Source organism: Toxorhynchites rutilus, chromosome 1 (assembly GCF_029784135.1).
Source record: "Toxorhynchites rutilus septentrionalis strain SRP chromosome 1, ASM2978413v1, whole genome shotgun sequence".
In the NCBI taxonomy this organism is placed as follows: Eukaryota; Metazoa; Arthropoda; class Insecta; order Diptera; family Culicidae; genus Toxorhynchites; species Toxorhynchites rutilus.
The window spans coordinates 89,337,096-89,348,172 of NC_073744.1; the positions used below are offsets into that span (position 1 = coordinate 89,337,096).

At 42.0% G+C, this 11,077-nt stretch overlaps 1 protein-coding gene across 3 annotated transcripts in view; it reads left to right on the plus strand.

Moving 5' to 3' along the window:
* The window catches only part of LOC129769673 (putative nuclease HARBI1), a 97,350-nt gene that overhangs the window by 16,058 nt on the left and 70,215 nt on the right, over window positions 1–11,077 (plus strand). The gene's annotated exons all lie outside the window — the stretch shown is intronic.

Genomic DNA, 11,077 nt, shown 5'->3' on the forward strand with positions numbered 1-11,077 from the left:
AAGATTATTCTTCCCCATCAGTAGGATATTTCCGTATCCAATATTGTATGCGCCCGCAATCGATTATTGCTCAGTCGCCGAAAGTTCCGAGCTCAGAGAGTTCATTCCCCTCTAGTTTGCCTTCCATATTGCCATCGTAAACCACACCTTCTCTCGATTCAATCACACACAAAAAGCATACTTAAGCGATATTCTGGTGGTGAGACACATCAAGGTGCTACTGACATTCAACCGATTCGGTCGTGTTTTTAGCGCCCTTGTAAAAGAGTACGGAAAAATAGGAGTTTTCTCGCACAACTAATCAAATGCTTAGAGCAGCCTTTCTGAAGGCTTGATTAGTCCTAAATACAAATTGATTTTCAGCATCGCAACCCGAGGATAGCAGAAAAGGATATCAACAAACGTTCACTGCGGTGGCGGTGCTCACCGGTTCGCCGGAAAAAGCGCGCGCTTTTTCGGCGTCACTGACGCCACGCCCCCTTTTTTCTTTCGGGCAGTGTTGCCAGTTTTTTTCTGTAGTGCTAATAGTGAATCTTAATTATTAAATAAAATCTAAAAAGAAAAAAAAAACCACGCATACAAACAGTGAAGTGACTGAAGCAATTATTAGATTAAGTGTAATTTGAAATTTTCTGCACCTGTTGGTGGCTTTTCAAAGTGCTTTATCGGAACAAAGTGTGATTTTCTGGGAAAATACCCCTTAGTGAATATCCCCCATAAGGAATTTTAGTGGTTTTATATCCGTACCTGCTGACTATAACCTAGGTATAGTCAAGCAGAAGCATGGCTTCAAGTAGCTCCGGGCCTCCGGGAGGCCGGGCTACAAATTTGTACGAGGGTAAACCTACCCAACGTACTGCTCCAAGATGGGCCGATCCACTGAACGGCAACCTACAGATCCTGTTACTACGTGCCACAGGAGAGAACGTGATTCCGACTAACCCGTTCGTCGTGAGTAAGACGATCGCCAACGCTGTAGGAAAGAAGTACTACACAGCGCGACCGCAACGAGACGACAAGAAGAGGACGCAATATATCCTTACGGCCAAGGACGAAGATATCATTGGTAAGCTCCTCTTAATCAACAAATTAATTGATGAAACCCCTATTGAAGTGATTTACCACCCAACCCTTAACCAACGCAAATGTGTTGTTACTTGTCGTGATGTCATGGACATCAAAGAATCCGAACTGGTGACAGAGCTTTCCGATCAAGGTGTGATCGATGTCAAGCGCATCACCAGAAAGGAGAACAATATTGTTGTACCAACTGCCACTCTTATTTTGACGATTCGTGGAACTGTTGTTCCCGATTTCATTAATTTTGGATTTATTCGGGCTGGGACTAGAAATTTCTACCCCAACCCAATGCAATGCTTTAAGTGTTACAAATTTGGACATACTAGCAAACGATGCAAACGCGAGAACCCGCTTTGCCGAAATTGTGGACAGGAACATCCAGAACAAAAGGATGGAATTAAAACCTGCAACGCTTCAGCATTTTGCTTGAATTGCCAAGGGGACCATTCCTCTTCGAATAGGAAATGCCCCGTATGGCAAACCGAGAACAACATCACAAAAATCAGAATCGATTATGGTATCTCCTACAAAGAGGCGAAAGAAAAACACAACGGTCAAAATAATGGACCAACTTTTGCAAGTGTTCTGCAAGACAGACTCTCCAACTTGCAAAAGCCAACACCCAGCTGCAACTGCAAATGTAACTGCGCCTCGGCCGCTTCGGCCTCTTCTAGCCGCGAAAGCACTCCCCCAATTGACACTACAATCGATACTTCCATGACAGAGTCGACAACCGACAGCTCAACAACGGAATCTGAAAACGAATCAGTCATTTCAATGGACACTTCTGATGTTCCAAACAAAAATAAAAATAAAAGAAAAATGGCGAAAGGATCATCTTCAGATTCAGATCAAAAATCCGAAGATGAAATCCAAACAAACAAGGACAAGAAAAGAACTAAGAATGAACAAAGAACTACACCACCAACAAATAACAACACAACACCAACAGAAAACAACAACACACATCAAACAAAAAACAACAATAACAACAACAGCAACGCACATTCAACAAAAAACAACACAAACACAACAAACACTCCAAAGACTTCTACACCAAACAAAAACAACACCAATACCTCAAAGAAAGCTTCTCTTTCCAAGGGTAAAGGACCATCGAACTAATTCTCTTTGAATAGTTCAAACATACACACAATTAAGACTTAGGAATTAGAGTTAAAAACACCAACACATTCACTCCAACACAGAAATTCGGGATACAATGGAACATCAGAAGTATCCGACGAAATATTCTAGAACTGAAAATGCTTATTTCAAACTCTAATCCCACAGTCATAGCCCTTCAAGAAACTATGACTCCAAACAACTTCGATAAACACTTCATCTCAAAATATATCACATATTTCAAAGAGGGTCCCAACCCCTCAAAAAACGGAGTTGCAATCGCAATCAAAGATGGCACTCCACATGATCTTCTTCCCATTACCACTGATCTTCAGGCAGTGGTAGTGCGCATTAAACACCCCTTTCCAATCACCGTCGTTAGCATCTACATCACTAATGATTCCGATCCGAACACTCTACGCGGCCAACTGGACCATCTGTTCGCCCAACTTCCCGCCCCAATCATGCTTATGGGTGATTTCAACGCCCACTCATACGCCTGGGGAGGTGCATACCTCGATCGAAAAGGATCCATCATTGAGGATTTCATATCCGACCATTCTCTTCTCCTTCTTAACAACGGCCAACACACCAGAATCCATTATTCTGGTACTACTTCAGCCATCGATCTCACTATAGTATCAGACAAACTATCTTCAAAACTTTCTTGGAACATCCACGATGATACTTGCGGAAGCGATCATTTTCCAATCTTCACTTCCTTCGGCCAAACTTCTCCAGAGTTTTCAACAAGGCCAAGATGGAAATTTGAATACGCTGACTGGGCTGGCTATCAGTTTGACATTGAAAACCGCCTCTCCGCTAAACGAGATTGGACAGCCAAGGAATTCTCCAAAGTTGTCCTAGAAGTTGCAATGGTGCACATCCCCAGAACCAGTGGCATCCCTGGCAGGAAATGTGTCCCATGGTGGTCGCCTGAGCTGAAGGCAGCGATCAAAGGTCGACGTAAGGCCCTACGCAAATTAAGAAAGGCCCATCCGGACAGCCCACTGAGACCCACTCTGCTTGCAGAGTTCCAAAGGGCTCGCAAAGAAGCTAAGACTGCTATCAACACAGCCAAGCACAACAGTTGGGTTAAATTCGTCAGCGAAATTAATCCCAACGCGTCAACAAAGGATTTATGGAGTAAGATTGGCAGGCTTCATGGAAAGAAAAGAAGCAAAGAATATAATCTTCTAATTAACGGTCAATACACCAATGACCGGAAAATCATCGCCGAGGCGTTTGGAGATTTCTTTGCTTCCGCCTCCTCCAATCAAAACTACGACCAAACCTTTCTAACCCACAAAACGGAATGCGAAAGAATTCCCATCGATTTTCATACCGATGTGGAATTTGACTTCAACAAAAACCTCTCCCTCAAAGAGCTCGATTGGGTACTGAACAAAGTCAAACAAGGATCCACAGGACCTGATGACATTAGCTACCCTATGCTTAAGAATCTACCCCATCTCGGGAAAAAAGCACTTCTGAAGCTCCTCAACAAAGTCTGGGACAGTGGAACCCTCCCCAGTTGCTGGAAAGAGGGTTTAATGATCTGTATCCCGAAACCAGACATGAACAACCATCTTCTTGACAATTTCCGCCCCATCACTCTCCTAAGTTGTGTTGGGAAAGTCTTGGAAAAAATGGTCAATCGACGCTTAACGACTTTTCTAGAGTCAAATAAGCTGATTGATCCCAGACAATTCGCCTTCCGTGCGGGAAAAGGTACAGAAGATTGCCTTGTAGCAATCGAAAAAATCCTAGACGACGCAACTGAAAAATTACACCACATTGATATTGTTTCCCTGGATTTATCCAAGGCCTTCGATCGGGCATGGAGGTACCCAGTGCTGAAAAGCCTTTTCGACTGGGGGATTCGTGGGAGATTAGGTCTCTTCGTTAAAAGTTTTCTAGAAAACCGGTCTTTCAAAACCGTTATTAACAACCACCAATCTTCTCTAAAAATCCCAGAAAACGGCTTCCCACAAGGCTCAGCACTTTCACCAACCCTCTTCAACATTGCCATGCAATCTCTATTCGAGATTATCCCGGACCATATAAAGGTCATAGTCTATGCAGATGACATCACTCTTATCTCTACGAGCTGCTTCGGCTTAATTCAGAGAAAGAGGCTTCAAAAAACCTTAGACTCCATCCAAAACTGGGCTCTAAAAACAGGTTTTAAAATTTCCCCGGAGAAATCCAAACACATACATATCGGAAAAGCTCTCAGAAGGAGAACCTATCTTCAGCTCAACAAAATCCCGATCCCTACAATGATGACATTGAAAATACTAGGGGTTACTTTCGACAAGAAACTCAACTTCCTATCACATTCCCAAAAGACCAAAATAGCCACCAGAAAGAAATTGAACATCATCAAGTCTATCGCAGGCAACCTAGCCTCTGGTCATAGAAAGACGTAGCTAAATGTTGTAAATGTTTGGTTGGTCCCACAAATCCTTTACGGAATAGGCACCTTCAGCCGTGGAGGGGACAGGGTGTTAAACACCATTCAACCAATTTACAATAAAGCAATTAGGCTCGCAATTGGCGCTTTTCCCACCAGTCCCACTCTTGCTGTAATGGCAGAAAGTGGGCAACTTCCCTTCACCCACCTGGTAACAAAAGCCATCACCAATAAAGCCATCCGTCACTTGTCACTCCCCGAAAGCGACCACAATGTCCCATTAATACATAGAGCTAAAACATGGTTCAAAAATCTCACGAACAAAGATCTTCCCGATATATGTGAACGTTCATCTGCGACGGGAAGAAATTGGAACGTCAAACCGCCGAACATTAACCTTGAACTTCTCAAGACAGTTCGAGCGGGAGACCCTTCTCCAAAAGTCAAAGCCTGCTTCAATAACCTCGTTGCATCCAATTTTCAAATCAACCACCAGGTATACACAGATGGTTCAGTCAGTGCCGATGGAGTTGGATGTGGAATCTTTGAGAGTAGATACACTGGTAGCTTTTCTCTTCCACCGCAATGCTCCATCTTCAGTGCGGAAGCTTTCGCCCTTTTAATAGCTACCCAAGAATGCACCCATGAGTTTCTTCCTACCACAATATTCTCAGACTCAGCTAGCTGTCTCCACGATCTTCTGAGTGGAAACAGCAAACACCCATGGATTAAGCAAACAGAAGAGGCTGCTTCAAATAAAAACATCTCCTTCTGCTGGGTTCCTGGTCACTCAGGAATCCGTGGAAACACAGCCGCCGACATACTGGCCGGCAAGGGCAGCAAAATAGATCCCCCAGACATGCCCTGTCCTCCATCTGACATTGTCCGCTGGGTAAAACAGCAAGTCCGTGAAAGCTGGGACATAGGCTGGATAAACAGCCGTCCCACTCATCTTCATAAAATTAAAAATTCCACTCTCCCTTGGGATGACCGCCTCAATAGTAGGGAAAGGCAAGTCCTTACCCGTCTTCGAATTGGGCACACTAACTTCACCCACTCACACTTGTTCTGCAGAGCCGAAAAACCCCAATTTGCTTGCAACGAAGCTCCGGTTTCCGTTAGCCATCTTTTACTTGAATGTCAACATACCAAAGATGCTCGAGTCCGACACAACATAGGTCAGAGTCTCCGAGATATCCTCAGTAGAGACGAGACCCAAGAAACCAATTTAATTGCGTTTCTGAAAGAAACCGACTTCTTTGGTAAAATCTAAACCGAAATACTAAATACCTTGGAAAGTGCTTATTAAAGTTCGCCACTTCACAGTCATGTATGCGTGTTTATGTGTGTATACACATGTATGTACGGGTCGGAAGGAAGGTATTCATACATGTATATACACGCATTCAATAATATTAAATAACAAATAATATAATATATACTTTCATACCCACATCTATCTTCTATCCATTACATTATACTTTAATCAACTTCCTATTCCTACAGCCACACTCACCAAGGAGGATAAATTCATTAAATAAACCTCTCCATTTTTCAGCTATACTATATGCCATTAAATTCAAAACCACTATATTTTATTATCTATTCAAACTGTATTTCATTTCATTTCACCCCACCCCACACCCACTCCTCCCCTCTTTCCTTCCCATACCACTCCCACCCCCTCCCACTCCACTAATCCCACCCAAATCCTTTCCACTCCTTTCCTTCCTATCCTCCTGAGGAGGGCCGTTTTGTTTTTTGGCTTTGGAACACGCCTTTCACTAGGTCACTTGTGCTTCGTTACTGCTTTGGTCCTCGGATCAGTAAATTTTTACTTTTCTTTACAGCATATATTAAATATCTTATGAAGCATAGGATCCCTTCCTACCTTCTTCTTTAACCGAGAGTCGAGTGGACAGATCTGATGAGTGATTTTGTTTGGTTTCCCTTTCGCCAGTCCCCTCTGGGCTGGTTTTATTGTGGCTCTTCACTGGGCTAGAGGCGAATGAACTGCAAAGTTTAAAGCCTCTTAAAAACAAAGAAAGAAAAAGAAGAATGAGACACATTCATTTTTCGTGAGGACATCGACAAGACAACATCGTTGCCTAACGTGCTGGAGGAGGTGGACGGCGAAGGATCGACACATACACGCGCAGAACTCTTTCCGTTAGGATGCCATTCAGCATCGAGAAAGTTCCGGAAAGATCTAATCATTGCTGGAAAATAATCTGCCAGTTCCTTTGGGAATTTTCAAAATATATTCATGTGAAAGAGTTTAATTGAATGTTTTCTATCCATGTTACACTGTGACCAAATATGTTTCAATCAAGTGCTATTAACAGGTGGTGATCGAGTTGGCATTAACCACTGGTGGGCTTCCAGTATCGAGGAAAATGTGGAAATAACTAATCGTTACTGAAAATAATTTGCCAGTTCCTCTGGGAATTTTCTAAATATATTCATGTGAAAGAGTTTAATTGAATGTTTTCTATCCATGTTACACTGTGACCAAATATGTTTCAACCAAGTGCTATTAACAGGTGGTTATCGAGTTGGCATTAACCACTGGTGGGCTTCCAGTATCGAGGAAAATGTGGAAATATCTAATCGTTACTGAAAATAATCTGCCAGTTCCTCTGGGAATTTAAAAATACATTCATGTGAAAGAGTTTATTTGAATGTTTTCTAACCATATAACACAGCGATCAAATACATTTGATTTTGTAATTTTTCAACCAAGTGTAATTAGCAGGAAAGCTTCTGAAGATTATTCTTCCCCATCAGTAGGATATTTCCGTATCCAATATTGTATGCGTAAGCAATCGATTATTGCTCAGTCGCCGAAAGTTTCGAGCTCAGAGAGTTCATTCCCCTCTAGTATGCCTTCCAAATTGCCATCGTAAACCACACCTTCTCTCGATTCAATCACACACAAAAAGCATACTTAAGCGATATTCTGGTGGTGAGACACATTCATTTTTCGTGAGGACATCGACAAGACAACATCGTTGCCTAACGTGCTGGAGGAGGTGGACGGCGAAGGATCGACACATACACGCGCAGAACTCTTTCCCTTAGGATGCCATTCAGCATCGAGAAAGTTCCGGAAAGATCTAATCATTGCTGGAAAATAATCTGCCAGTTCCTCTGGGAATTTTCAAAATATATTCATGTGAATGAATTTAATTGAATGTTTTCTATCCATGTAACACTGTGACCAAATATGTTTCAATCAAGTGCTATTAACAGGTGGTTATCGAGTTGGCATTAACCACTGGTGGGCTTCCAGTATCGAGGAAAATGTGGAAATAACTAATCGTTACTGAAAATAATCTGCCAGTTCCTCTGGGAATTTTCAAAATATATTCATGTGAAAGAGTTTAATTGAATGTTTTCTATCCATGTAACACTGTGACCAAATATGTTTCAATCAAGTGCTATTAACAGGTGGTTATCGAGTTGGCATTAACCACTGGTGGGCTTCCAGTATCGAGGAAAATGTGGAAATATCTAATCGTTACTGAAAATAATCTGCCAGTTCCTTTGGGAATTTTCAAAATATATTCATGTGAAAGAGTTTAATTGAATGTTTTCTATCCATGTAACACTGTGACCAAATACATTTGGTTTTGTGGTTTTTCAATCAATCGCAATCAACAGGATAGCTTCTGAAGATTATTCTTCCCCATCAGTAGGATATTTCCGTATCCAATATTGCATGCATAAAACCTTGTGCCTCCAACGTAACGCTCTCGTTTTCGAAGTTCTCCAAATATTCATTCATTCAGAATGAATTCAGATTCAACTTCATACAAATGATCTCTAAATCAACGATAGTCCTACGTCACCCTTGCGGTTATACCATAGATATAACCTACTTCCTGTTTTTCTTGGAATTTACTCAGCAAAAATAATGCCCTTTCCCAACACTTAAAAACGACAAACGGTAAACAGTTTCATCAAAGTGATTTCTTCGATATGGGGATATATTCCATACATCATGTCATGTATTTCTTATTCTTCATTATGAAATCCATATCCATGGCACCTATCGGTATCGAATTATCATCGACACCACGATTTTCGCTAAATGCTCCTTTCAGTTCGGCCTGTAGAAAACTTTTCTGACCTCTAATCCATCAAATTTGGAGCCCTGAAAAGGGCTGTTGATTATATGCTAAGCTAATATAGCACGCTCTCCTCGGATACGATGGGCCAGCTGGATGTCCTTGGGCATGATGTGACGCGTTTTGCATGGATAGCACACAAATTGGTATCTTCGAATAAGCCTCCTGCAGCGTTATAACCGCGGAACTTTGGAAGCGCAAGTCGGTTTTGAAGTCCTGAGCAATTCCACGAACCAAATGCTGCAAAGGTAGCTTGCGGATCAGCAATTAGGTCGACTTCTGATAGCGACGAATTTCACGCAAAGTTCCCGGTCGATAGCGATGTGGCTTCTTCACGCTTCCTGCGGCTGGTGCGCTTATCCGAGCTGCTTTCGTGGTGCCTTACCACCGAAGGACTAACGAGCTGTCTGCTTAGTCCCGATGAAACGAGTCCTCACGGTGCGAGAGTAGAGTAAGAAATGAACGAAAGCAAGGGAAGTGTCATTTTATAAAACATAAAAGAATCGAATGTAAACCCTCGAGCTCGTTAGTCATTCGGTGGTAAGGCACACGAAGTCAGCTCGGATAAGCGCACCAGTAGCAGGATAGGTGGAGAAGCCACATCGCTATCGACCGGAAACTTTGCGTGAAATTCATCGCTATCAGAAGTCGACCGAATTGCTGATCCGCAGCTACCTTTGCAGCATTTGGATCGTGGAATTGCTCAGGACTTCAAAACCGACTTGCGCTTCCAAAGTTCCGCGGCTATGACGCTGCAGGAGGCTTATTCGAAGATACCAATTTGTGTGCTATCCATGCAAAACGCGTCACATCATGCCCAAGGACATCCAGCTGGCCCATCGTATCCGAGGAGAGGGTGCTATATTAGCTTAGCATATAATCAACGGCCCTTTTCAGGGCTCCAAATTTGATGGATTAGAGTACAGAAAAGTTTTTACAGGCCGAACTGAAAGGAGCATTTAGCGAAAATCGTGGTTTCGATAATAATTCGTTACCGATAGGTGCCATGGATATGGATTTCTTAATGAAGAATATGAAATACATGACATGATGTAGTGAATATATCCGAAGAAATCACTTTGGTGAAACTGCATTATAAAATTATTTGTGTACGAATGCCGCAATCGATAGTCGACTCTAATTTGCGCTGGGTAATTTCCTCGGAGGACTCGATTCCTCCTTTGAACATTAATAATCTCTTTCTGGCAAAACGATGTGATATGAATCACATTATTTGAATGATAGAATGAAGAAGTTTTCTGCCAATTTCCTTCAACCTCCAAACGTATCTTTCTCCCGTTTGTCGTTTTCGCGTTCGCTAATCCTTTCTCACAACACCCATTTCTCGTTTGAGAAATTGTTGAGTAAACATTGTTTGCCAGTGCGCGTAGAGCGGGAATTCCTAAAGATTCATTGCACCTCTAATAAATTGCCGAAAGACGTGGTCTTACGTTGATCGCACTTGATTGAAAAAATCCAAAACGAAATGTATTTGGTCGCAGCATTATATGAGTAGAAAGCAAATAATCGCTCGAAAATGACTTGATTTTCGCGATGTGAAACATTTTCCGTTTTTCATGTTATGCATCCAATATTGGATACGAAAATTTCCACTGATGGGGAAAAAAAATATTCAGAAGCTTTCCTGTTAAATGCGATTGATTGAAAAATAACAAAACCAAATGTATTTGGTTGCAGTGTTATATGGATAGAAAACATTAAAATAAACTCTTTCGCATGAATGTATTTTTCAATTCCCAGGGGAACTGGCAGATTATTTTTCAGCAACGATGATAGCAACGAGAATTCCGCGCGTGTATGTGTGTGTGTGTGTGTGGCGCCTGCTCCGATGTTTCAAGCGGAACCGTGGCATCACTCTCCTCCTGATGGATTCCCTTTTGGCCTTAGGTGCACAAACAGGCTCTTGGTGACACCGTTCATCAGCGTTTTCATGATAAACGAAATTAGCTTCACAACAACAGCGACAACATGCTCCAATCGCTGTTCAATCATAACTGAGTGGGTTTACGAGCGGCGCTCGCTTATATACCGATTGGTGATTTCAATAGCCTGTTTTGAAAGCAATTTTAAGACTATTGAAACAAGTTTTTGAATAAAAAAGTAACAAGTATATGACGCGTAGACATTTTATCTTTCAAATGAAGTGTTTATTATACCATTTCGTTCAGTTGTTTAAGAGCTATTAACGTTCAAAATCTCGGTCTCCAGCGTAACGCTTTCGTTCTCGAAACTTTGGTTTTACACCCGGTATAGAAATGAAAGACGTAGTCCTACGTCAAAAATTATGAAAAGTGGCTCGAAACAT